General features: G+C 48.4%; 1 protein-coding gene across 1 annotated transcript in view; it reads right to left on the bottom strand.

Annotated features, from left to right (window-relative positions):
* adgrv1 (adhesion G protein-coupled receptor V1) overlaps window positions 1-13,894 on the bottom strand; it is a 981,490-nt gene that overhangs the window by 526,471 nt on the left and 441,125 nt on the right. The window lies entirely within an intron of this gene.

Below are 13,894 nucleotides of genomic sequence, written 5' to 3'. Positions count from 1 at the left end.
CCGCGGGGACTTCTCCCTTGGCCCCGCCCCCAATGGCCAACGCCCCATCTCCTCCACCTCCCCTCCTCCCCCCATCACCACCTGTGGGAGAGAGAAAAGTTACCACATCGCAGGATTAGTACATAAAACTCCTCTTTCCCCCCTTTTTAACCCCCCTCTTTGCCCCCCACATTCGCCCCACCACTCTGTTCAAACGTTCTTTTTAATAACCCGCTCATTCCAGTTTTTCTTCCACAATAAAAGTCCACGCTTCGTCCGCCGTCTCAAAGTAGTGGTGCCTCCCTCGATATGTGACCCACAGTCTTGCCGGTTGCAGCATTCCAAATTTTATCTTCTTTTTATGAAGCACCGCCTTGGCCCGATTAAAGCTCGCCCTCCTTCTCGCCATCTCCGCACTCCAGTCTTGATAAACGCGGATCACCGCGTTCTCCCATTTACTACTCCGAGTTTTCTTCGCCCATCTCAGGACCATTTCTCTATCCTTAAAACGGAGGAATCTCACCACTATGGCTCTGGGAATTTCTCCTGCTCTCGGCCCTCGCGCCATAACTCGGTATGCTCCCTCCACCTCCAACGGACCCGCCGGGGCCTCCGCTCCCATTAACGAGTGCAGCATCGTGCTCACATATGCCCCGACGTCCGCTCCCTCCACACCTTCAGGAAGACCAAGAATCCTCAGGTTGTTCCTCCTTGCGTTGTTCTCCAGTGCCTCCAACCTTTCCACACATCGTTTCTGATGTGCCTCATGCGTCTCCGTCTTCACCACCAGGCCCTGTATGTCGTCCTCATTCTCGGCTGCCTTTGCCTTCACGACCCGAAGCTCCCGCTCCTGGGTCTTTTGTTCCTCCTTTAGCCCTTCGATCGCCTGTAGTATCGGGGCCAACAGCTCTTTCTTCATTTCCTTTTTGAGCTCTTCCACACAGCATTTCAAGAACTCTTGTTGTTCAGGGCCCCATGTTAAACTGCCACCTTCCGACGCCATCTTGGTTTTTGCTTGCCTTCCTTGCCGCTGTTCTAAAGGATCCACTGCAATCCGGCCACTTTCTCTTCCTTTTTCCATCCGTATCCAGGGGGGATTCCCTTCTGGTTTACCGCACAGTGTTTTTAGCCGTCAAAATTGCCGTTGGGGCTCCTATCAAGAGCCCAAAAGTCCGTTTCACGGGGAGCTGCCGAAACGTGCGACTCAGCTGGTCATCGCTGCACCCGGAAGTCCTGCTTCCCGATATTGACACCGAGGACCCGAAGGCGCCTTTTCGAGTCGGTATCATTCCAAAAAACAGGGTGCCCTTGAAGCAAAGAATCCAGCCTCTATCGGTATACAGCATCGATCCAGACGGTGAGTGGTGTGCCACCCTTACGGTCAACCGGTCCCAAATACAATTCCGCCTGGACACTGGTGCCTCCGCCAATCTCATTGCGCGGTCTGACCTCCAAAGCCTTCGTGTCAAACCAGCCATCCTGCCAGCTATTAGATTATAATGGCAATGCCATTGCTGCCAGCGGCTCATGCCAACTTGAAGTGACGCACAGGTCACGCAAAGCCATCCTTCCCTTTGAAATCGTGGGCTCCTCGAAAGCCTCCCTGCTTGGCGCGCAGGCATGCAAGTTGTTGAACCTAGTTCAGAGAGTTCACTCTCTCTCTCCTGCTGACGCGTCTGCCTTTCAGGACACTGACTTCAGGGCGCAGCTCGACGCCATTATCAACCTGTACCACGACGTCTTCGAGGGCATGGGTCGGCTCCCTTACACCTACAAGATTTTATTAAAACCGAATGCCACGCCTGTGGTGCACGTGCCTCGCAGGGTCCCAGCACCCCTCAAGGACCGCCTCAAGCAGCAGCTGCAGTACCTCCAGAACCAAGGAGTGATTTCCAAAGTCACGGAACCGACTGGGATGCAGCCTCTCAGAAGGACAGAGCTTACAGCTTACAGCACAGATCTTCACCATGCGCTGAGTGCATAGACTGGTTAGCCCAGGCATAGGTCTTTCGTTTAATCTAACATCGTGTTAACCCACAATGAAAGTATGTTCAACAGTTTCTAACTTAATAAAATAGTGTTGTACTATTTTAAGTATTGGTGGCCTATATGTGTTCCACGGATCCAGAGCACCCAATACATCACCTGGGATCCACAATCCCCCGTTGGTGAAAATCCTGACATATACCACAATACCCGTGGAGAATTCCCTCATCGGCCTGTATGACATGCCTCAGAGTATTCATGCTGGTCGCGAGCCATCTCTCCAATGTCCAGCAGGATGAGGCTCAACCACGTGTGCAGCCGGCAGCCCATTAACAACTCTGAAGGTGCTACCCCTGTAGTGGCGGGAGGCATGGTGTGATGAGGTAACAGAAGAAGAAACGATCCAGATGGGTCACCGGGGAACTGGAGATCTGCTTCCACATTCCTAACTTAAAAGTCTGGACTGTCTGTTCGGCCAATCTATTGGAGGACGGGTGGTATGGTGCAGTCCATACATGGCGGACCCTGTTCATCTTCATTAAAGTGCCAAATTCCATGCTCATGAAAGCCATGCCGTTGTCTGACACTAACACCTCGGGAAGCTCATGGGTGCTGAAAGTTTGTAGGAGCTTCTCAATTGTAGCCCGCAACGTCATCGTGGACATGAAGGGGACATCCATCCACTTTGAATAGGCGTCTATGGTTAGCAAGTACATTGCTGCTTGGAAAGGTCCCACAAAATCCACGTGGAGTCGGGACCAAAGTCAGCCCGGCGACCCCATCCTCATCGCCAGTGTAAAGTTCCAGACGAGCGACCACACGGCAGCGATGACTGTTAGAAAAACTATTTATTTAGCCTATTGAATACAACTCCTACTCCCCGAAGGGTCTCCTGCGCTCGTCCCAGACTTGGACCGTGGTATTGATGTCCCATGGAACCCTTGCTTAAGGATGTAGCTCTGCCTCGTCATCTGGGGACATCATATTCAGGTGAGGCCATGGGGATAGCCTCCGGTCAGGTTATAACAGAAAGCTTTGTAAAAGCTATAGGTCATTAGCAGCATCAATTGAATGCTGAACACCAGAACAATTGTGCAAAACATAAGTTGCAGGGAAATTACTATTGGCTAAAAATATGCTTGGCGTGACATTTTTCATGAAGCACATTGCTACCATAAGACCATAAGACAGAGGGGCAGAATTATGCCATTCAGCCCATCAAGTCTACTCCACCAATTGATCATGGTTGACATGTTCCTCAACCCCATTCTCCTGCCTTTGCCCTGTAATCCCTGACCCTAATGAAGAACCTATCTATCTCGGTCTTAAAGACACTCAAGTGTCCGCAGCCTTCTGCGCCAATGAGTTCCATAGTGTCACCACCCTCTGGCCGAAGAAATTCCTCCTCATCTGTGTTTTAAAGGATTGTCCCTTCAGCCTGAGGTTGTGCCCTCGGGATCTAATCTCTCTTACTAGTGGACACATCTCCACGTCCACTCTATCTAGGCTTCTCAGTACTCTGTTTCAGTAAGATCCCCCCCTCATCCTTCTGAACTCCATCGAGTGCAGACCTATAACTCTCAACTGCTCCTCATGACAAGCCCTTCATACCAGAGATCATTCTTGTGAACCTCCTTTGGACCCCCTCACCCCTCCAAGGCCAGCACATCCTTCCTTAGATACGTTGCCCAAAACAGCACACAATATTCCAAATGGGGTCTGATCAGAGCCTTTTACAGCCTCAGCAGTACACCCATTTTCTTTGCCCTCTCAAAATGCCTTCCTAACTGCCAACTGAACCTGCATGTTAACCTTTAGAAAATCCTGAATTAGGCCTAAGTCCCTTTGTGCTTCTGGTTTCCGAAGCCTTTTCCCATTGAGAAAATAGTCTGTGCCTCTATTCTTTCTACCAAAGTGTATAACCTCACATTTTTCCACATTGTATTCCATCTGTTGCTTCTTTGTCCACTCTCCTAGCCCGTCCGAGTCCTTCTGTAGCCTCCCCGCATCCTTAACACTACTTGTCCCTCTACATTAAATGTATCAAAGCATGCATACTATCAATACTTGGGTAGGTGAGCATATGGGAAAAATTAAGGTTATTTTTTTTCGAGACCAAGGTTGTCTTCCACTGTTCATTTTTAGAAATCAGAAACGATCATGTTTATGCTGAGCGTCACGGTGGCGCAGTGGTTACCACTGCTTCCTACGGCGCTGAGAACCCGGATTCGATTCCAGCCCCGGGCCAGTGTGTGTGTGGAGTTTGCGCATTCTCCCAGTGTCTGCATTGGCTTCACCCCCACAACCCAAGTTGGATTGGCCACACTTAATTGCCCGTTAATTGGGAAAAAATAATTGGGTGCTCTAAATTTTTTAATTTTTAAAAAAATGTTTATGCTGAATTGTATGGCCATTGGCAGAATTCTCATTGTGAATGGAGCAGTTTTGAGTGCAGAAGGCATTGTTGCATAAGACATCATTGCTACATAATGTCTGCTGCTACTACATATTGCTTATTTTTAAACTTAGTCCTCAATATTTAAAATTAGCCAAATGGAAATAGCTTATCTGAAGAAGATTACAAATGGACCACAGACATCACAAACTGCTCAAGGCACCATACAGCCTTCATTAACCGACCAAAATTTTTCGATCAAGCACAAATCTGACTTAACATTCATAGCCTTACCTCACCCGCACACAGCTGTAAGTTTCATACACATACATCTCTCAGCTTGCATGGTGAAGCATTCAATCACTCAAACACATTACAACACGCTCAATAACACATTTCCCTCTCTCTTTCAAGATGCAGTGATACATAATGGCAGGCAGCAATACCGAACTGGCAGGGACAGGCATTGGTGCATGACCTTAGTTCCACAGAGACAATCTGATGCAAATGAGGGACGTGGCAGGGTTAAAGCCGCAGAAGACGATTTTTTTAAAAAAGCATTATAATGGGGTTGTGGGCATCACTGGCTAGGTGTCAGCATTTACTGCCCAAATCTAATTGGGTACGCATAATGAACAGCTTTGTACATGGGCAGGCCTGCCAGAAATCCTAGTGTCACTTTCAAGAAGCATGAGTTTGGAGCTCATCCTTTCCATCATGGAAGCGGTGGAAAGCTCTATGAAAACATTTGCAAGCCCAAGTGACAATGATGCAGTGCCGAATGATCAAGATCACAACTTCCATTGCAACACAAGCAGAACCACACAGGTCTGAGAGCTGCAATGGAAGCGCAGATGGAGGTCATAAAACCTCAGTTGGTACCATGCAAGTGCAGCTTGCTGCTGTCATGGCTGAGGATGCCAGTGATCAAATGGGCTTGCAGGATCTCACAGCTGTCCAGCAATCTGTCCTCCAGCAGATTACTAGGAATGTTGAGCTATTGCCCGTCAACATCTCCAAGGAGGACAAACCTGATGACCTCTCTCAGGATGCCAGGATTCGCTCACCCACAATTTCTGCTTTATCAGTTGCTTGTCAGTCAGTTCAGACTGCTGCCACCCATACCAGGTTGGTGCTGGGTTTCCAAACCTAAAGCCACTTGAGATTGTCTTCCAAGTCCATTGGCAGCCTTCCCCACTGAAAGTCAACGTCCTTCGCTGTTGAAAGATAAGGGGCCACCCATTCATTTAAGCAAAGATGAGGAAAAGAAAATTCTCTCAAAGGAATTGAACTTTGGAATTCTCTTCCTCAAAAGGTGGTTGAGGCAGAGTCTTTGAATATCTTTAAGGTAGAACGAGATATTTTCTTGATAAACAAGGAAATGAAAGGCTATTGGAGGTAGGCAGGAATGTGAAGTTGAGGTAAAAAAAAAAAGGACTTATCCCTCCCTCCCTAAGCCTGTTCTCTACCATGGGGCCTCACAGCGCCAGGGACCCGGGTTCAATTCCGGCCTTGGGTAACTGTGTGGAGTTTGAACTTTCTCCCCTTGTCTGCGTTGGTTTCCTCCAGGTGCTCCGTTTTCCTCCACCATCCAAAGATGTGCTTTATCGGTGGATTAGACATGATAAATTGCCCCTTAGCATCCAGGTATGTACAGGTTAGGTGAGGTTATGGGGATAAGGCAGGGGGGGAATGGGCCTACATAGGGTGCTCTTTCAGAGAATTGGTGCAGACTCGATGGGCCCAATGGCACTGTAGAGATTCTATAATTTTATGATACAATCTCCCTCTCCTGCTACAGGATAAAGAGGGTGGTAACTAGAGCAGCCAAGACTGGGAGTAAGTGGTCTGATAGACCCTTGAAGTCAGAGCCAAGGCCTACTCCACATGCAACACCACTGCTTATCGACTTCACCAATGTTAAACACCAGTTGAAAATTCACAGCACTTCCACAACTTCAGACTGGGCCAAAAAAAACAATCAATAAGTCATCTAAAAGTAATTGACAACCTTTTAAAATAATGCTGGGGTCTGTCCTGCTGCCCAACACACGGTTTGCTATGTGTGTTTAGAAGAAGGTGTTTGCTGGAGTGGGTGTTTGCTGGCATGGAGAGTTTAAGAATGGTAGTGCTGGTGTAATATCTGTTGCATACTGACTGACAACACAATCTGCCCACTCTGCATACTTCGAGCATACGCTCCTAATGCCAACATTAACACCCTCACCAAAGGATTCTGGTTTGGGTCGTGCCAGAAATCTGCACAATCAGATCTGCACAACTGTGCTAACACCATTTTGGCACCAAAATGGCAGCAAATAGACATGTGGTACTGAACCAAATTTTCATAGATTTCATAGAATTTACAGTTCAAAAGGAGGCCATTCAGCCCATCAAATCTGCACCGGCCCTTAGAAAGAGCACTCGACTTAACCCCACACCTCCACCCTATCCCCATACCCCATCTAACCTTTTGTTTTGGACACTAAGGACAATTTAGCATGGCCAATCCACCTAACCTGCACATCTTTGGACTGGGGGAGGAAACCAGAGCACCCGGAGGAAACCCACAGAGACACGGGGAGAACGTGCAGACTCCGCACAGACAGTGACCCAAGCCGGGAATCAAACCTGGGACCCTGGAGCTGTGAAGCAACTATCCTAACCACTATGCTACCTTGCTGCCACAAAGACCAAACCTTTCCCTTTTTCCCCTTAGTTTTTCACCAAGTAATGCAAATGTGTAAGAATTAAAACCAAGTAGAGAGTATAAGAAAGATATGCAAGGAGGCACTTATTTAAGCTGACAGGCCCTGGCACTCATCATCCAAACTCCCAGCAGTAGGCAAATAGCTTCACGCCTGAGAATGCTTCGGGAGAATTAAAAGCTAAGGGAGGAAACCTTGGCAAAAATCTGGAATGGAGCTCAATGGCACACTCATGTCTAAATATCTCATCATTCCAGCAAGTCCTGAAACAAAGCCTGTTCCAAACATGTACTTTACATTCCGATGGAGCCAACGAGGGAGATCGAGAGGGGGACACTGGTGCTTGGGATGCCCAGGGTCTCCAGAAATTTTGCCCAGGCTTAAACCCTAAAGAGGGCACTCCAGTTTCACTACAGAGTGTTGACACAACAGAGGAGACAGCAGTTATGAGTGATAAGTCCAATTCAACTGACGTAGAGAGTGGTGACTACAGGCTATCTCTAATGGTGGGATGACCATAATGTTCTACTGGTCAGCCATCACCTCAAGTTAGGAATCCCCCAATTATAAAACACTAGCCCATTATGATCCACCTCCTCCAATGGGTGCCTGGAGCTGAGAGTCTGCTCAACAAGTGGATGAAATCCATTGAATCAGGCAAACAAGCAAAAAGAAAGAAGATGCCAACTGCAATTTGTAAGCTGAACCGTCAGCACCATGTGCACAAGACTGAAAGACAACTTGCAGCTTGTCAAAAACACATGTAGGACAGCTGCGATTGACATGGAACTTGATTGGTTGAACATGGCCAGAGCTCCCCTACAAGAGACCAGGCTCTGAGAGTATATCATTGAAAGAAAAACATAATATATTCACCTTGCAGGGGAAGAGTTCAGAAGAAAATGCAAGCAAGTTGTAGACTTCACTATAAGGAACTCGCTACTGCTGATAATAGACTACATCCAATTTGTTCAGAATGTGTCTCTATTTCCCAAAACAGGAACAATTAACCGTATGCTTATTTATGCTCCAACACTGTGCTCCGCTACAGAAATTAAAAACCAGCTCCATGAGCAGCTTGATACTGCTATCAGGAGAATCCTTAAGTTAGAACATCTTTATCCATTGGGGATTTAACCACAAGAACCACGGAACATGATGCGAGGTGCCCCTGCTTCGAACATCACGGGAAAGATAAATGATAACAGAGATGACATGAACTTTGCTGCTAGAATGAGCCTTGTGTATCTTACAACTTCTTTCAGAACCAACCATGCCGCAAAGCGTCCTGGAGACATCCAGGATCAGGGCATTGCCACCAGCTGGATCTGATCAGCACAAGACGTGAATCTCTGAACAGTATTCTCAACACACAGCTACCACAGCACTGACTGTGATAAAGATCACTCCCTGGTGTGCACGAGGGGGAGGATGCAACCCTTGAAGCTTTTTCACTGAAAACACAAATGCCGTCCTCATATCAACATCAGCCAAACTGCCTACCCAGATAAAAATGAACAGTTCCTCGACTCAACTGAACAGGTGCTCTCCAGAATTCTCACATGGTGCAGTAGCAAAATAGAATATACTTCGAGACACCATCTACTGTAATTAACCTGTCATTGAAGCTAAGTAATCTGTAAAATTTGGCAAAACACCTCCATCCCAAATTCCAGTCTGGTTTCAGAACAGCAAGATCTACAATTAACATGATCTTCTCAGTCCAGCAGCTGCAAGAGAAATGCCGTAAACAAAGGAGACTATTTCATCTTGCCTTCATCAATCTCACAAAGGCATTTGACCACGTGAGTAGAGGTGCTCTATTTAAACTGCTGGAGAAAATTGGCTGCCTGCCGGAGCTGCTCAGTATGATTTGCTTCTTCCCTGGCATGGTGAGTACAGGTTGGGAAGTGACAACACATTCAAGGACTTTGGAAAGGAAAGGTGCGTTGCAGATGGTGAGGTAGTTTGCAAGAAGAGAATAGACAAAAGTGAATTTTCTTTTTAGGAGAGGTGTGATAAAATTACATTTGTTGGTAATGTCAGCTAACATGGAGGTTAGAAAGGAAAGTTGATATTTGATGGGAATAGAATAGAGTGAGAAAGGAGAAGGAATTACCAACGTTCATCTCTCAATAATTTGATTTGCAGATTCTAAAACACAATGCTGAGTTTTTATGTTATTGAAACAATCATCTGCCCCAAAATATTCTGAGTGTTGAAGCATTTTCTCACAATTAAAAATGTCCTCTGTTGTGTTATGCTGCTTCGGATAACACAGGCTACTACTTGATGCAGTCTTAACTAAAGGATGCTCCAGACTCTTAAATGAGTTCAACGTGTTTATTGAACTATTAACACAGTTCTCAAATGAGTTTGACTCTCTGCTAATCTAACTGTAGTAACTCAGTCTAACTGTACCAGCTTGCTCTAAGCCATGTGCTGGGGTGTGATGCAGTTGATCAACCATGTTTAACTCTCTAATGTCTGTCTGTGGAAAGAGGCAGGGTGTGAGTGCCTCATCCCTTTTATAGTGTTTATGTCATGCCCCCTTGTGGCGATTCCACCTCTTGAGTGTCCTGACCGCCCATTGGTTGTGTCCTATTCTAAGTGTTCATTGGTTGCAAGTTTGCATATCATGACATCTCCCTTTTTGTTTAGATGTATATACATGTGAATGTGTCTGTCTAATGTGACTGACTGAAGAATACAGAACAGAACAAACAAAACAAATGCTCATAAGTCCAGTCACTGAGGCTGGCGTCTGATCCTCATCGACCGCCGGAGAGGTGGTGGAGGGTATGAGTGTCTTGACAGGCGAGTGGGAGGCACGACTGGTGGCCTCATGGTTCGAGGTGTCTGGAGGTGGCAATTCGACATGTGGAAATGGAGGGGAAAGTGGTTGTGGGCAAGCAAATTTTTGCAGTGCCTTTCGACTGCAAGTAGCGGGGTGACTATCCTGTCCAGCTTGAGCAGGATGCTGTCGATCAGCATCAGGTCATCCTTGACGTTGTAGAATTGAGGGCATTGCCCTTTCTGCCAGCCATACGCATGACATAGGCTGTGGGCGTGGCCTGTCGAAGAACGACAGCCGGAGCAGACCACCCACCAACCGGTATCTTGATCCTGACCATGTCTGCCGGGGATAGCACGTCCAGATCAGTGGCATGTGCGTCATAGCCCTGCTTCTGGCTGTTGCGAAGCTGTTGCATTTTCTGCAGCACCGGGAGGTGATCAAGGTTGGGCAGATGTATGGCTGGAAGCATCGTCCACAGGTCCCTGTTCATCAGCAGTTGAGCTGGCGACATGTCAGTGGACAAGGGAGTCGCCCGGTACGCAAGTAGTGCAAAGGGTATGTCGGAAGCGGAGACCGAGGCCTTGCGGATGAGCTGCTTCACGATGTGCACTCTTTTTTCGAGTTTACCATTGGACTGCAGATAGTGCGGACTGGAGATGACATGCCTGAAATTGTAGCTCTTGGCAAACGTGGACCATTCTCGACTGTGGAAGCACGGGCCATTGTCGCTCATGACGGTGTTCGGGATGCCATGCCATGAGAATGTCTCTTTACACGCTTTGATGACGGTCCATGAGGTGAGGTCTGGCGGCTTCAGCACTTCAGGATAGTTCGAAAAGTAATGGATAATTAAGATATAGTCGCGACCGTTCGCATGGAATAGGTCAATGCCAACCTTGGACCGGAGAGGTCTCTAGGTCAAGTGGTTGGAGCATCTCCTTGCTCTGCGCTGGTTGGAACCTCTGACAGGCTTCGCAGTTCAGGACCATGTCCGTGATGTCCTGGTTGATGCCGGGCCAGTAGACAGCTTGCCGGGCCCTGCATCTGCACTTTTCTACGCCCAGGTGTCCCTCATGAATCTGCCGCAGCACCATGCTCTGGAGATGGAGCGGGATGACTATCCTGTCCAGCTTGAGCAGGATGCCGTCGATCAGCGTCAGGTCATCTTTGACGTTGTAGAATTGAGGGCATTGCCCTTTCTGCCAGCCATTGCTGAGGTTGTGGATGACACGCTGCAACAGGGGATCTTTAGCTGTCTCTTCTCGGATGAGAACGATCTTCACATCTGTTGCCAGGAGAGTGCTTGCACACAGTTGTACCTGCAATTCAATGTGCTGGATGATCTCCAGTGGTTCACTGGGTGAGTTGACGGAGTGGGACAATGCATCGGCGATGATGAGCTCCTTGCCAGAGGTGTGTACACCAAATTGAAATCATACCTCCGGAGTTTGAGCAGAATTCTCTGCAAACGAGGCGTCATGTCGTTCAGGTCCTTTTGGATGATGTGGACCAGAGGCCTAGGATCCGTCTCAACAGTAAATATTGGCAAGCCATAGACATAATCATGAAATTTGAGGATGCTGGTGAGAAGACCTAAACACTTCTTCTCAATCTGCACATATCTGGTCTCCGTGGGTGTCATTGCCCATGACGCGTTTGCTTCTGGTACCCAGGATGACGTGTCGTCTCTTTGAAGCAACATCGCCCCAATGCCATCCTGACTCGCATCTGTGGATATCTTGGTCTCTCGGTCTGGGTCAAAGAATGCAAGGACGGGTGCAGTGGTGAGCTTGGCTTTCAGCTCCAGCCACTCTGTTCGGTGCTCCGCCTTCCACTCAAAAGGCGGTTGATTTTTTTCACCAGGTTGTGTAGGGCCGTGGTGTGTGTGCCCAAATTCGGGATGAAATTGCCAAGGAAATTTACCATTCCCAGGAAGCTCAGTACTGCCTTCTTTTCCTCGGGGACATTCATTGCCTCGATGGCTTTAATTTTGTCTGTGTCCAGGCGCACACTATTGATTTGTTATGTTGTAGGTGTAACATAAGTGGCTTCCTTGTGGTGCATTTGACAAAGGAAGGTTCAGACATGGAGATAACTTCAACACTTTTATTAAACTATTTACACTTCTATTACTCGGGTTCGACACTACTGCTAATCCTACTATAGCTACCCAGACTTGACTAACCAGTTGCTGCAATCCACGTGGTGGGTATAATATTGAATTAACCCTGTGTCTGTACTCATTGACCGTCTCCACTGGAAAGAGGCAGATCATGTGTGTGGTGTCCTTTATATATGGGTTGGTGTAATGCCCCCCTGTGGTCGTGTCACCTCCTTGTGTATCGTGAATGTCTATTGGTCGTGTCCTATCTTCTTGATCTATTGGTTGAGTGTGTGTGTGTGATGTTTCTATGCTCCCTCTAGTGTTTAGCTAGCCTACATGTATTTACATTAGTGCACATCACCACATCACCCCTTTTTTATATGTTCATATTTTCTGTACACTTTAAGAAAATTGAACAAAGAACAGGTATATAAGGTAAAGTATACACAAGTCATGGGAACAGTGATTAAACAATAAGCCCAAATCATTTGTGTGAGTCCAAAAACCATCAATCATCATGGTCAAATGTCTCTCTTGGTTATGAACGCCATCAACGTCCCTGTGCCACAGGAACGTAGAAGTGGTCAAATCACTTTGTTGTCTGATTTGGAGTCCCTTTCTTTTTTTGCGATGTTTGTGATGATGCTGTCGGATGGCATCTTGTAGCTGATAAGGTGTTGACGTTGAAGAGGAACCATCAACAGTATCATTCGAGGTCATGGATGTGCCATATGTTGAAGTTGGATAAGACTGTACATACTGGTTCTGGCCACGTGCAATGCTGGAAGGGTGATCCTGCTGAGAACTGTTGAAGTTTGCCGAATTAGAACACAGAACATTACAGCGCAGTACAGGCCCTTCGGCCCTCGATGTTGCGCCGACCTGTGAAACCACTCTAAAGCCCATCTACTCTATTCCCTTATTGTCCATATGTCTATCCAATGACAATTTCAATGTCCTTAGTGTTGGCGAGTCCACTACTGTTGCAGGCAGGGCATTCCACGCCCTTACTACTCTCTGAGTAAAGAACCGACCTCTGACATCTGTCTTTTAGCTATCTCCGCTCAATTTTAAGGTATGTCCCCTCGTGCTAGACATCACCATCCGAGGAAAAAGGCTCTCACTGTCCACCCTATCTAATCCTCTGATCATCGTGTTTGCCTAAATTAAGTCACCTCTTAACCTTCTTCTCTCTAACAAAAACAGCCTCAAGTCCCTCAGCCTTTCCTCATAAGGGACGTCATTCTCCGAACCCCCGCCGGGTCGAAGAATGGCCGTTGGCCGTCGTGAATCCCGCCCCCGCCCCCGCCGAAGTCTCTGGTAGCGGAGATTGGGCGGGGGCGGGAATCGGGCCGCGCCAGTTGGCGGGCCCCCCCGCTCAATTCTCCGGCCCGTATGGGCCGAAGTCCCGCCAAGAAATTGCCTGTCCCGCCGGCGTAAATTAAAGTAGGTATTTACCGGCGGGACAAGGCGGCGTGGGCGGGGTCCGGGGTCCTGGGGGGGGGGGTCGCGGGGCGATCTGACCCCGGGGGTGCCCCCACGGTGGCCTGGCCCACGATCGGGGCCCACCGATCCGCGGGCGGGCCTGTGCCGTGGGGGCACTCTTTCCCTTCCGCCTCCGCCACGGCCTCCACCATGGTGGAGGCGGAAGTGACTCTCCCCACTGCGCATGCGCGGGAAACTGTCAGTGGCCGCTGATGCTCCCGCGCATGCGCCGCCACGAATGTCATTTCCGCGCCAGCTGGCGGGGCAACAAACGCCATTTCCGCCAGCTGGCGGGGCGTAAATCCCTTCGGCATCGGCCTAGCCCCTCAATGTTGGGGCTCGGCCCCCAAAGATGCGGAGCATTCCGCACCTTTGGGGCGGCGCGATGCCCATCTGATTGGCGCCGTTTTGGACGCCAGTCGGCGGACATCGCGCCGTTG

This window comes from Scyliorhinus torazame, chromosome 9 (assembly GCF_047496885.1).
Source record: "Scyliorhinus torazame isolate Kashiwa2021f chromosome 9, sScyTor2.1, whole genome shotgun sequence".
NCBI lineage: Eukaryota > Metazoa > Chordata > Chondrichthyes > Carcharhiniformes > Scyliorhinidae > Scyliorhinus > Scyliorhinus torazame.
The sequence above is the reverse complement of the archived record's forward strand: the minus strand, read 5'-3'. Positions and strand labels throughout refer to the sequence as shown.